Raw genomic sequence first — 14,697 nt, 5'->3', positions numbered from 1 at the left:
CGAAAGCACACCAGTGCAAGTAGATAAATAGGTATCACTGCAGTGGGAAGGTAAATGGCGTTTCTGTGTGCTCTGCTTTCCGTCATGGTGTTCTGTTGCACCAGAAGTGGTTTAGTCATGCTGGGCACATGACCCAGAAAGTTATCTGCGGACAAACGCCGGCTCCCTTGGCCTGAAAGTGAGATGAGCGCCACAAGCCCACAGTTGCCTTTGACTGGACTTAACCGTCCAGGGGTCCTTTGCCTTTACATTTTTACATGTACTACTGGCTGCCAGTGAGTGATGGAGCCCAAGAAAAGGCCAAGGAGTAAACCCCATACAAATCTGGAGTGGGACCCCTAAGATGATTGGATGGTGCCTTGTACGCCTCCTTCCAGCAACTCCTGCAGCCAAGCTGGTGCCAAATGTCTTGCTCTGCTTTCCTTTGGACCACATCGGTGAGGCCAAGAGGAGGGCTTTATCATATGGGCAGCCCAGGCCCTCCAGGCAAACTGCCCAGGCTTGCACCCCTGGGGAGGTCACTTCAGTGTTGTGAATGCAACAATTAGACCTCACCACCATCTAGGATTTCATTATCTACACACTAAGCATGAGCAGAAGGCAGATGGGATCTCCCAGTTCATCACTGGGTGACTGGCAATAGATGATGAAGGCTTTCAGATTCCCAGCTGTCCAGCAACAATGCTAACTAAATATCTTCCCCCTTCTTAAATTTGGTCGTTTGGAGGAAATAACAGGAGCAGGTTTTTGTGTGAAAGGACTTGTGCTTCCGGTTCTGACCATAACTTCTTGCAACTCCACAACATGTGCTCAGGGGCACCCTGGTATTTAATTCTGAGCATGCAACCTCCTGGCTGACAGAATCCCAACACGACGGGCAAACTACAAGCATGGCAGATTTCGCACCTAGTTTGGCAGGTCCAGAGGGATTTCCCAATTGCTGTTCAATTTCAGTTTGGCCTAAACCTGCCTTGCCGCCATTAAGAAGCCACAGGCATTTCCAGATGGGACAGTCAATCTCTTCAGGAACACATCTTAACAGCTGCCTGCAAGGCTCAAAGGGGATTTTACAATCTGGGCTCACTAAAGGCCATTTAACGCCAGAGTCAAACAATGGCAAACAGATCCCCAACAAGGTATACAGGCCAGACAGGCTCTCTAGCAAGAGTCCAGAAGCTAGGAGGTCTTAGGTTCCCCATCTCTGATATTGCCTATTCTTGCAGTGACTGCAAGATGCCTATCCTCTAGGCTGGACCCCTTCCCACTACTAAATCCTCCCCCAGATTAGGAAGCATCACCCCATAGCACCCAAACTCCAAAATCCCAATTCCTAAATTTAGAGTCTCAGGGAGGAGGAGGAGGAGGAGGAGGAGGAGGAGGAGGAGGAGGAGGAGGAGAAGAAGAAGAAGAAGAAGAAGAAGAAGAAGAAGAAGAAGAAGAAGAAGAAGAAGAAGAAGAAGAAGTTTGTTTGTTGTTTGCTTGCCTATACATCAGCCCACTCTGGGTGGCTACCAACACAATATTAAAAACATGATAAAACATCAAACATTAAAAACTTCCCTGAACAGGGCTGCATTCAGATGTCTTCTAAAAGTCAGATAGTTGTTTATTTCCTTGACATCTGGTGGGAAGGTGTTCCACAGGGCGGCCACCACCAGTGAGAAGGCCCTCTGCCTGGTTCCCTGTAACCTCACTTCTCGCAGTGAGGGAACTGCCAGAAGGCCCTCGGCGCTGGACCTCAGTGTCCGGGCAGAACGATGGGGGTGGAGATGCTCCTTCAGGTATACAGGACCGAGGCCGTTTAGGGCTTCTAAGGTCAGCACCAACACTTTGAATGGTGCTTGGAAACATACTGGGAGCCAATGTAGGTCTTTCAGGACCGGTGTTATATGGTCTCGGCGGCCACTCCCAGTCACCAGTCTATCTGCCACATTCTGGTGCCACACAGTGACCTCAGCTGAGTTTCTCAACCCTCTTGCAAGATGGATCATATTTTCCTTTGTTTTGCTACGCCTCTCCTTGTTTCTTAAGTACAAATGGCTGGGTTTTCACTTGCGTGGTTCTCCTCAGGAGGTTCCTTCCAACTTATCCAGCACAACCCCAACCTTTCGTAAGAGAAGAGGCATTTTTAATGAAAGATCTGGGCGGTCCAGAAGTCACAAACCCAGCCAAGTAACCAGAAGGGAAATCCTTGCATAAGCGAAGGGAATTATTTGGTCTTGTGGTCTTAAGGCTGGCTTTCCCGTTAGGTTCAGGGCATGTATCCAAGATGCAAAACCTGGGAGCCAATGCCTGGCCATCTTTATAATGCAAATATTGACGGGTGTTGAAGGAAACGGCCATAAAGAAATATTGTCAAAGGTAACCAACGAATTATTGAATTTTGGCTTGGAAGATTGGATCCCAGATGCTACGGGGGCATTCTTACACCAGGGAGGTGACGTCTGCAGGCCAAAGAGCCACGGCTAATTATTATTTTATTTTTCTGCTATTGGACTCAGGAATTTGCAGGGGACGGTGGAAATATGGAAACACTCAATAGTGGATGGGAATGTCTTATTGTTCAGGAATTGATTGTGTAATAATCCAAACCATGATCCGACGCATGCAGCAAAACTAATAAAGCTATACCTGGCAAGAGCTGGAGACTAAATATTTGCAATATTATGGCCCGGCTCCGGGAACAAAGGCCTCTGTTGGGATAATATTAGAAAAAGATGTAGTGCGGCTTGTGACCAAATCAAAACAGCCCAGAAAGACAGGGATGAGCTGTGCGCAGTGAGATGTTCAGTCCAATGTAGAAGGCGTTGCATCCATTGAGGTTACCAGGCCCAAGCAGCAGATGATGTGTAATGTACACAAGTCAATAAAGGGAGGGAAAGGAGCCATTTATATGCTTGAATAACATTTTGTTGTTGCTGTTGTTTAGTCGTTTAGTCGTGTCTGGCTCTTTATGACCCCCTGGACCAGAGCACGCCAGGCACTCCTGTCTTCCACTGCCTCCCACAGTTTGGTCACACTTATGTTGGTAGCTTTGAGAACACTGTCCCACCATCTCGTCCTCCGTCGTCCCCTTCTCCTTGTGCCCTCCATCTTTCCCAACATCAGGGTCTTTTCCAGGGAGTCTTCTCTTCTCATGAGGTGGCCAAAGTCTTGGAGTCTCAGCTTCAGGATCTGTCCTTCCAGTGAGTACTCAGGGCTGATTTCCTTCAGAATGGAGAGGTTTGATCTTCTTGCAGTCCATGGGGCTGATTTCCTTCAGAATGGAGAGGTTTGATCTTCTTGCAGTCCATGGGGCTGATTTCCTTCAGAATGGAGAGGTTTGATCTTCTTGCAGTCCAAGAGTCTCCTCCAGCACCAGAATTCAAAAGCATCAATTCTTCGGCGATCAGCCTTCTTTGTGGTCCAGCTCTCACTTCCATACCTCACTACTGGGGAAACCATAGCTTTAACTAGACGGACCTTTGTCGGCAAAGTGATGACTCTGCTTTTTAAGATGCTGTCTATGTTTGTCATCGTTTTTCTCCCAAGAAGCAGGCATCTTTTAATTTCGTGACTACTGTAAATTTAACTGGGAAGATGCAAATCTCTCTCTCATTTTTTTTTTAATATAAAATTCTTTTTTCCTTTTCTTTTTCCTTCCTTGAAATTTCTTGGATGTTCCTCATGAGTGGGAAGAATCCACTGGTTGGGAACAGGCTATCTTAAGGATCGCTTCCTGTATTGTTTGAACGGCATTGATTGTTCTTTTTATTGTACAGTACACTGCTTAGAGATTTTTCACAAAATCATAGCATCATAGAACTGTAGAATTGTAAGGGGTCCAAGGGTCATCTAGTCCAACCCCCCACAATGCAGGAATCTCAGCTAAAGCATCCCTAGCAGCTGCTGAGGGAGTCCATTCCACTGTCAAACAGCTCTTACCATCAGAAAGTTCTTCCTGGTTTGAATTAACTAAATAATGCTTTTTGTTCAATAGGTATCTTTAGGCTTGTAAATTTTCATTATTATTTTTGTCGTGTGTTTTTCCTTTTTCTTTTCTCTCTCTCTTTCTCTCTCTTTATTTCTTTTAAATAATACAAATTTATCCTAGAGGTTTGATCATTTGATTATGTATACTGTAATAATATTTTTTAAACCAGCAACTGTAGAAATAATTTTTTATTTGATTATATTACTAATGTAATTACCTGGACGTAGTTGGGGCTGTTTTTTTTGGGGGGGGGGGAGTTAGGGAAAAACTGTGTTTGCTTGTATTTGATTATATGTTGTTCTTGTAGTCAACTAATAAAATATTTTTAAAAAAGATGTATACTGTAATAACTATCTTAAGTCTAGAAATATCCAATGTAAGATTAGTTTGTGGGGGTTTTCCTTTTTTTATGTAATGTGTGTTCAAGAAAAGTGAATAAATTTCGAAAAAAGGAAGAAAGTTATTCCTGATGTTTAGTCGGAATCTCCTTTCTTCTCCCTTGAAGTCACTGGTTCGAGTCCTACCCTCCAGAGCAGGAGAAAACAAGCTTGCACCGTCTTCTATCTCACAGCCCTTTAGATATTTGAAGATGGTTATCATACCTACTCTCAGCCTTCTCTTCCCCAGGCTAAATAATAATCATTATAAATTTGATGATGATAATTACAATACTTCCATTATATGATATTGGTTCTTGCACCGGCTGCCTTGCTGCTGCTGTAGATTTCAAATCCTCTCAGCTAAATAGAACAGGTATCTCATGAGTGGGAGAGAAAGTGGTTATGGCCGCAGTTGTGCTCCCAACAATGCACAATTGTGGTTCATCACCACCTGTTCCTATAAGCTGGTTTGATGTCAACAGACCACTTGTCGGTCATGAAATCCCGGAAGCGGCAGCTGCATCACATTCCTGGCCAGAGATGCACACCTGAGAGCCTCAGAGTCTGGAGAAATACTTATATCATGCCCCTTCACCTCCACAGACTTGCCCAAGAATGGGGTGTGCATGTGTGCGCCTGTTTGTGCTGATTCGTGTCACAAGGATGCTCATTAAAGGAGCTGTCGGATGTAGGACTCTGCTCTTTGTCAAGTCAAACTTATGCCTGACTGCAGATATCCAAGCTCAGAATTCAGCGTCAGAACATAAGAACATTCAAAGAGGAGGCTGGATCAGGCCAAGGACCTACCTTGTTCAGCATCCTGTTGTCGCAGTGGCCAGCCAGATGCCCATGAGAAACTGGCAAGCAAAATCTTAAAATAATAATAATAATAATAATAATAATAATAATAATAATAATAATTTATTTACACCCCACCCATCTGGCTGGGGTTCCCCAGCCACTCTGGGCGGCTTCCAACAAAAGATTAAAAGACAATAATTTATCAAATATTAAAAATTTCCCTGAACAGGGCTGCCTTCAGATGCCTTCTAAAAGTCAGATAGTTGTTTATTTCCTTGTCATCCGATGGGAGGACGTTCCACAGGGGGGGCGCCACCACCAAGAAGGCCCTCTGCCTGGTTCCCTGTAACTTCGCTTCTCACAATGAGGGAGCAACTCTCACTTCTTGTGCTTTCCTACAACTGATATCCCGAAGTATTTCTGTTTTTATGGGCTGGGGTATCGTTTGGGGACTTCTGTTGGGGAATGTATTTTTTTATTGGTTCATATACATCATTGTTAACCGTTTTAATTATTTTTATTATGCCTTTTGTGCCTTTGACGCTGTACTTTATGTTGTGAACCACCCTGAGACCTATGAGCAGAAGGCGTTATATCAATTCTCATTCTCATAACAACAACAGCAACTTGTGGAGAGCCAATGAAACTGAATGTTGGATGGTTTAGGACAGATAAAAAGAGAGACTTCTTCAAACAGCGCTTGGTCAGTCTATGGAACTCCCTGCCACAGGAGGCAGTATTGGCAAACCAACCTAGACGGCTTTAAAAGAGGACTGGAATACACAGGATGAAACGGTGAAATCTGCTATGATTAAATGGGCACAAGATGTTGGACATAACATAATGATGGCTGACTGGGAACAGTTATGGACCACAGGTATGAAGTTTACGGCATGCAATGCCTTAAGAGAGAATATTATGAAAATGATATACAGGTGGTACATGACACCAGTCAAGCTTGCAAAAATCTACCATTTGCCCGAAAATAAATGTTGGAAATGTAAAGAAACTGAAGGTACATTCTTTCACCTTTGGTGGACGTGCCCAAGGATTAAGGCCTTCTGGGAGATGATCTATAATGAAATGAAAAAGGTATTTAAATATACCTTTCTGAAGAAACCAGAGGCCTTTCTCCTGGGCATTGTCGGCCAATTGGTGCCAAAGAAGGAAAGAACTTTTTTTATGTATGCCACAACAGCAGCAAGAATACTCATTGCAAAGTATTGGAAGACACAAGATCTACCCACTTTGGAAGAATGGCAGATGAAGGTGATGGACTATATGGAACTGGCAGAAATGACTGGCAGAATCCGAGACCAGGGAGAAGAGTCGGTGGAAGAAGATTGGAAGAAATTCAAAGACTATCTACAGAAATATTGTAAAATTAATGAATGTTAGAATGATGTTGGATAGAAATTAAGTGGTTTCCAGCTGTAATGCTTTAAGGGAATATGAAAAATGGGTTATTAATAGGTAAAAATCTAACGTTACTATTTTAAGACCAAAGATTAGGATAAACAAAGAGGGTAAGGATTTGCTGAACCAATAAATTGAACTGGAATACAAAAAAGGGAGGTGTGAGGAAGTCCGGGAAACAAACTAATGAAAAATAAGTAATGGAAAGATTGAGTGGTTTTTAATCATTTTTATTTTGTATTTTTTTTTTCATTTTTATATTGTAACATTTTGAAAATCTCAATAAACATCTTATAAAAAATAAAAATAAAAGAGGACTGGAGGAATTCGTGGAGGAGGAGAGGGCTATGAATGGCTATTAGCCAAGATGGCTATGCTCAGATTCCACAGTTGGAGGCAGCAATGCTTCTGAACGCCAGTTGCAGGAAATCGCAGGAGTGGAGAGTTGCTCTTGTGCTTGAATCCTGCTTGAATTCCCATTGGGGCATTGGGTTGGCCACTGTGAGAACAGGATGCTGGACTAGACTGGCAATTCACCTGATCCAGCAGGCTCTTCTTATGTTCTTATGTCTTATTTTTAGGTTCAAGAACTCCCAATGATAGACCTCACCACCTACAAGTCGCTTGGAGACCTGACTGTCAGCCAGTTATTGGGTCTTCTGCAGTGCTCAGAAAGCTGCTTTGCAGGCTGCTCATTTGCCCACAGAGCTGATTTCAAACTGTGCCCACAAAAAGGGGTAACCTAATTGAAATTTGAAATGCTTTATTGTCACTCGTACAACTTGTATACAGTGAGATTACACGACACCCCCCACTCAGCTCTCTTAGTCTTAATTCCCTCGTTTACTGACGCACACCCACCAAACCCAAAAGTCAGTTGCCCTGTTGTTATCTTTTCATTCAGCAGCCTAACAGCCCACAGATAGAAGCCGTTCTTTACCCTGTTGGTGCGACTAATCATGCTTCTATATCTTCTGCCCGAGGGCAGGAGATCCAGAAAGTGGCGGCCAGGGTGTGAATCATCCCTGAGAATTTTCCTCACTCTCCTGAGGCAACGTTCTTCCGCTATTTCATCCAGTCGATTCACAGGACAGCCCATAATATCTTGTGCTGTATTCACCACCCTCTGTAGGCACTTCCTATCAGATGATGTCAAACCAGCATACCACACCATGATGCAGTAGGAAAGGACACTTTCTGTTGTGGACCGATAGAAGGAGATCATAAAATGTTGATTGACATAATTCTTTTGCAATACTCTGAGGAGATGGAGTCTCTGTTGGGCTTTCTTAACCACCTGGGTTGTATTGATCTTCCAAGTAAGGTCTTCACTGAGATAAACTCCTAGGAATTTAAAGGAAGAGACTCCACACAGCCCTCCCTGATGTACAGCGGGATATTTATGTACCTTTATTGTCATTGTACAACCTGTGTACAATGAAATTAAACGAGTCTCCCTCCCCCCCCCAACACTCAATCTCTTATCGAACAACACACCACCTCGCAAGTCAATTTCGCTATGTTATTTTCCATTCAGCGGCCTAACATCCCATGGACAGAAGCTATTTTTTAGCCTGTTGGTACGGTTGATTATTTTTGTATATTTCCTGCCCGAGGGTAGAAGATTAAAGAGTTGATGGCCGGGGTGTGAGTCATCCCTGAGAATTTTTCTCACTCTCCGAAGGCAACGATCCTTTGCGATGTCATCTAGCGGGCTCAGGGGACAGCCAATGATATCATGCGCTGTGTTCACCACCCTCTGTAGAGACTTTCTGTCCGTGACCATCAGGCCAGCATACCACACTGTGATACAATATGAAAAGACACTTTCTATTGTGGACCAGTAAAAGCAGTTCATCAGTTGCTGTTAGACTTTACAGTGGTACCTCGGGTTACATACGCTTCAGGTTAGCTACGTTTCAGGTTACAGACTCTGCTAACCCAGAAATAGTACCTCGGGTTAAGAACTTTACTTCAGGATGAGAACAGAAATCGTGCAGCGGCGGCGCAGTGGCAGCAGGAGGCCCCATTAGCTAAAGTGGTACCTCAGGTTAAGAACAATTTCAGGTTAAGAACGGACCTGCGGAACGAATTAAGTACCTAACCCGAGGTACCACTGTATTCTTTCACAAGACCCCGAGGAAATGGAGTCTGTTGGGCCTTTCTGATCCCCTGAGTTATGTTGATTTTCCAAGTGAGGTCCTCACTGAGGTAAACTCCCAGGAATTTAAAGGAGGAGACTCTCTCCACACAGCCCCCGATATACAACGGGGCATGTTCCCCTCTCTTCCTCCAGAAGAGATGTAATTGTGATGTCTGGTGATTGACAGGTGGGCAGCCCGCAGGGGGATGGGGAGCTAAAGAACGGGTCCATCAGTCAGACGTGGTTCCTCAACCGCACATCCAAACTTAATTTTACATCCTTTTCCATTTTGACCACACACACACACACACACACACACACACACACATATGCTCATCGACTCCACATAATTTCCAAATGCAGCGACTTCTCTTCAGCTGGGGCTGCGATCAGGAGATTGTGCCAACAGGACAGCAGTGTATTGGAGCCTGGAATGAGACTCATCGCCGGTGCGAGAAAGATCTGCTAATATTTAGTCTGTCAGAAAGACTTTCCCAATGAGCGGATCTTAGATCAAGGGCCCTAGGAAACCTGTGACATGTTGAAGCTCAGGCATAGCTCAGACAGCTGCGTAAGGGGTCATCAGTTATTAAAACGATTAGTATCTGTCAAGCCAGTGACTTAACAGGGCACTTAAATGCAAAAAAACCCCCGAGGATTCATTTTTTTGCTTACAGTGGTGGGGATGGAACCCATTTAGCCGAGATTCCTCTCTCCCTAAAGACCCAGTTCCCATGCCTTAGCAATTTCTCATCCTCCTGCAAATTGCCAATTCATATACATTTAAATTGGCTTTGTCTGGGGAAGAAATCGTTTCCCATCCGACCAACTGCAGCTCTGCAGATCTGCGGTTGCAAAGGAATCGACAACCTGGAGTTCTGCAGCTCAAGGGAATTCCTCAGCAGAAGTCGTTGTTTAAATGAAAATGCGTAAGAACATAAGAACTGCCTTGCAGGATTAAGCCATCTGTCCAAGAATCCTGTTCTCACAGTGGACAACCGATGCATTACTGGGATGCCCGCAAGCAGGTCCTGAGTTCAAGAGCTCAATGTGCTGCAGCTCTGATTGGAAGCTTCCCTGTATACAACAGGCACAGGCAGTCCATGGCCATCCATGTTACTGAACTGTAGCTCTTATCATCTTTAGCCATTGGCCATTCTTGCTGCAGCAGATGGGAGTCGCAGGCCACAGAATCATAGAATTGGAGAGTTGGAAGGGACCTCAAGGATCGGCTAATCCAGGAATCTAAACTAAAGCACCCGTGACAGATGGCCATCCAACCTCTGCTTTTTAAAAAAATAATATTTTATTAAGAGAATTTCAGCTATAGAAAATAAAATGATGAAAGCCCACGGACTGTCCCGCCAGAGTGGTGCATGCTCTAGTTATCTCTCGCTTGGACTACTGCAATGTGTTCTACATGGGGCTACCTTTGAAGGTGACCCGGAAACTGCAATTAATCCAGAATGTGGCAGCTAGACTGGTGACAGGGAGTGGCCCCCAAGACCATATAACACCGGTCCTGAGTGATCTGCATTGGCTCCCAGTACATTTCTGAGCACAATTCCAAGTGTTGGTGCTGACCTTGAAAGCCCTAAACAGCTTCGGCCCAGTAGACCTGAAGGAGCGTCTCCACTCCCATCGTTCTGCCTGGACACTGAGGTCCAGCTCTGAGGGACTTCTGGCAGTTCCCTCATTACGAGAAGTGAAGTTACAGGGAACCAGACAAAGGGCCTTCTCGGTGGTGGCGCCCGCCCTGTGGAACGCCCTCCCATCAGATGTCAAGGAAATAAGCAGCTATCCTGTTTTTAAAAGACATCTGAAGGCAGCCCTGTTTAGGGAAGTTTTTAATATTTAATGCTGTATTGTTTTTAACACTCGATTGGGAGCCGCCCAGAGTGGCTGGGGAAACTCAGCCAGATGGGCGGGGTATAAATGTTGTTGTTTAGTCGTTTAGTCGTGTCCCCGTTTAGTCGTTTACTTCATGACCCCATGGACCAGAGCACGCCAGGCACTCCTGTCTTCCACTGCCTCCCGCAGTTTGGTCAAACTCATGTTCGTAGCTTTGAGAACACTGTCCAACCATCTCGTCCTTTGTCGTCCCCTTTTCCTTGTGCCCTCCAACTTTCCCAGCATGAGGGTCTTTTCCAGGGAGTCTTCTCTTCTCATGAGGTGGCCAAAGTACTGGAGCCTCAGATTCAGGATCTGTCCTTCCAGTGGATCGGTTTGATCTTCTTGCAGTCCATGGATCGGTTTGATCTTCTTGCAGTCCATGGGACTCTCAAGAGTCTCCTCCAGCACCAGAATTCAAAAGCATCCATTCTTCGGCGATCAGCCTTCTTTATGGTCCAGCTCTCACTTCCATACATCACTACTGGGAAAACCATAGCTTTAACTATACGGACCTTTGTTGGGAAGGTGATGTCTCTGCTTTTTAAGATGCTGTCTAGGTTTGTCATTGCTTTTCTCCCAAGAAGCAGGCGTCTTTTAATTTCGTGGCTGCTGCCACCATCTGCCGTGATCATGGAGCCCAAGAAAGTAAAATCTCTCCCTGCCTCCATTTCTTCCCCTTCTATTTGCCAGGAGGTGATGGGACCAGTGGCCATTCATGCCAAAGAATGCTGGCTCTCTTGGAAGGAAGAAATTGGGCTCCCTTGAGATTGTGCAGGAACGTGGCATCCACTTTCTGGGTTTTCAAGTTTACCTGCCTTGCTGCCAGAGCACTGATCCTAAACGGATGCGTATGAGAGAGCAGCCTTTTTTGGAGAACTTATCTGGGCTTTCGAGAATTCACTTTGGGGAACGGGCAGCAGCCAAGGTTGCCTCATGTCGGGCGCATCAATTTCCCAGCTGTCAGAGTCGAGACAGTGAGCAGGAACCGCAGCCGGGGGTCCCACGTGTTCTCCCTGCCGACCTGCATAAGGGGGTGTTTACGACTTATGGATTCCAGGCCAGGTTTCAGGTTTCTTTCGCTTCCTAAGTTCCGTGCCAGTTTCGGGGCCGAATGTTTGTTGGCTCCATCGTCATGGTAGCCAAGGGCGGCCTGATGGTAGAGAAGGTCTGGCCGTCCAACAGGCGAGAGCACTAACCTGTAAGGCCAGGATCGCAGCCACTATAGATTTCATTGGGTGGGGGGAAATGGGGCAAATCTAGATTCTGAGCCAAGGACTCTCCCCCCCCCCAATGCAATGGACAAATGAGGTAGTAGAATCCTAGGGTGGCAGAGTGGACTCCACCACTGCAGTCATGGGGGACAGAGAGGGGTTACCATTTTTAAATGTTCACCATGTTGTTTTTCACATATCTCTCTAATGCAAACAAAACCTGAACCTAACATACCATTCCTTGCAGTGTGTGTCCGTTTTCTGGCACGAAGCTTTTACTTAACAGAGAACTGCTCCACATGGGATTCCCCCACCTATTTGCCATCTCAGGTCCATGGAACCACCTCAGCATTCTATGGGAAAAGCAATGGTCACATTTGCACCATACGTTTAAAGTGTTATGGTAAAAAAAGGTAAAGGCAAAGGACCCCTGGATGGTTAAGTCCAGTCAAAGGAGACTATGGGGTTGCGGTGCTCATCTCGCTTTCAGACACCTTTCCAGGTTGGGTGGCCAGCATGACAAAACCGCTTCTGGCCCACGGAGGACCGTGACCAGTGCCAGAGCACAAACCACAGAGCCTAGGACTTGCCGATCAGAAGGTTGGCGGTTCAAATCCCCGCGACAGGGTGAGCTCCCGTTGCTCGGTCCTTGCTCCTGCCAACCTAGCAGCTCGAAAGCACTTCAAAGTGCAAGTAGATAAATAGGTACCACTCTGGCGGGAAGGTAAACGGTGTTTCCGTGCGCTGCTCTGGTTCGCCAGAAGCGGCTTAGTCATGCTGGCCACATGACCCGGAAGCTGTACGCCGGCTCCCTCGGCCAATAAAGCGAGATGAGCGCCGCAACCCCAGAGTCGGCCACGACTGGACCTAATGGTCTGGGGTCCCTTTACCTTTACGTTGATAGAGACATAGGATGATGTAAAAACACCAGAAGAGTCTGCTGGATCAGGCCAATGGCTCTTCTAGTCCAGCATTCAGGACTCAGGTGCCCCAATGGAAAACCCATTTGAGCACAAGAGCTACTCTCCCCTCTTGAGTTTACCAGCAGCTGGTCTCCATAAATATTGCTGTCTCCAGCCATGGAGGCTGAGCAGAGACATAGTGGCTGGTAGCCATCAATAGTCCTTTCCTCCATAAATTTGCCCAGTTCTCTTTTCAAGCCACCCAGGTTAATGGCCATCACTGGCTCCAGTGTCAGTGAGTTCCATAGTTTATCTATGTGTGATTGGATATGAACCTCTTTAACATCGGGACTAAGTGTGATTTTTCTCTGTCTTCTCAATCTACGCTCTCTCTGCTAGCAGGTCTCCCTGACCCTCACCAGGTTTGCAATGAAAGCGGGAAACGGCTGGACATTAGGAATGCTGTAATCCTATTTCTAATCTCTCGCCCCATCTGGGGCCCCCCGCCGAATACCGCATTATCAATCTGGCCGTCTCCGATGATGGAGAGCACATGGGAATTTCAGATAATGGATTGCAGAAGAGGATGTGAGTTTCCAAATGGTTTTAAGATGCCTGGCATGAAGCTGGGGTTTATTTTATTTTTAATCTATCTTTTCTTTTTTTTTAAAAAAAAAAAAAGGCTGGGAAAAATGATTTGCCAAAAAAGAATAGAGGTGGAAGGAGGAGACAATAGGGGGTGGGGGAGAGGAGGCCTACACAATATGCAACAAGTTCACGAGGACAAATGGCAAGCAAAGTAAAGCATTGTAAAGGGAAAGGGACCCCTGACCCTTAGGTCCAGTCGTGACCGACTCTGGGGTTGCGGCACTCGTCTCTCTTTACTGGCCGAGGGAGCCAGCGTACAGCTTCCGGGTCATATGGCCAGCATGACTAAGCCACTTCTGGTGAACCAGAGCAGCGCACGGAAACGCCGTTTACCTTCCCGCCGGAGTGGTACCTATTTATCTACTTGCACTTTGACGTGCTTTCGAACTGCTAGGTTGGCAGGAGCAGGGACCGAGCAACGGGAGCTCACCCCATCGCAGGGATTCGAACCACTGACCTTCTGATCAGCAAGTCCTAGGCTCTGTGGTTTAACCCACAGCACCACCTGCATCCCAAAAAGTAGAGCGTTAAAAAATGCCAGAAGAGCTCCTGGTGGGAGATGCTCCAGCTGCATCATGTTCCAGCTTTGTCCAGCTTTGGTGCCCAACATGCACTCAGCACTTACCTGTGGCTCCTAGAAGCTGTCAGTGTGTGACAGCAGCCACAATCCCAGGAATGGCTCCAACTGGCTGGCTAAACAAGGTGTGCTGATCCCGTGGGCTAACCGAGAGGCGAGGTCCGAGTCCAGTCCAAGGTCAAAGGTACAGTATAGAGGTAGTTTGAAGAAGTTGAAGCTGGATTTAGGGCAGGGAGTCGGGTGAGGCCAGGAGCTCAGGCAGGATAGGAGGACAGGGTTCAGGCAGGAACTAACAACCCATGAAGTTGCTCCTGCCACTTGGGACTGAGGCTGGCTGGCTTTTATCTGCCCCGAGGCACAGGGCAGCCCCGATCCTCAGGTGACTCGCCTCTCCTGGCCTGGAGGCGAGCACTCCTCCTGCGGGAACTTAGTTCCCTCCGCCTCTCTGCCCTGAGCCTCTGCAGCTCAGGAGAGGCTGGAGGGTTACCGGACCCAGGGGCAACCTCAGCTTCCCCTGACGGGGCTGAGAGTGGAGCACCTGCAGGCAATGGGTCCTCCATCACCTCAGGAGCCAGAGCAGACTCACCTGGTGCCTGCACCTGAGGATCCAGCACAGGTGAGGACCCTTCAGGCTCATGCCCCAGCCCCGGCTCAGCTGGTTCTGGAAGCAGGGAATCCTGTGCAGGCTGGGATTCCTCAGGTTCAGCATCCGAATCCGAATCCCAGGCCATCACACCAAGTGAAGGTACCCAA

This window comes from Podarcis pityusensis (genome assembly GCF_964106645.2).
Source record: "Podarcis pityusensis genome assembly, chromosome: 4".
In the NCBI taxonomy this organism is placed as follows: Eukaryota; Metazoa; Chordata; class Lepidosauria; order Squamata; family Lacertidae; genus Podarcis; species Podarcis pityusensis.
The sequence above is the reverse complement of the archived record's forward strand: the minus strand, read 5'-3'. Positions refer to the sequence as shown.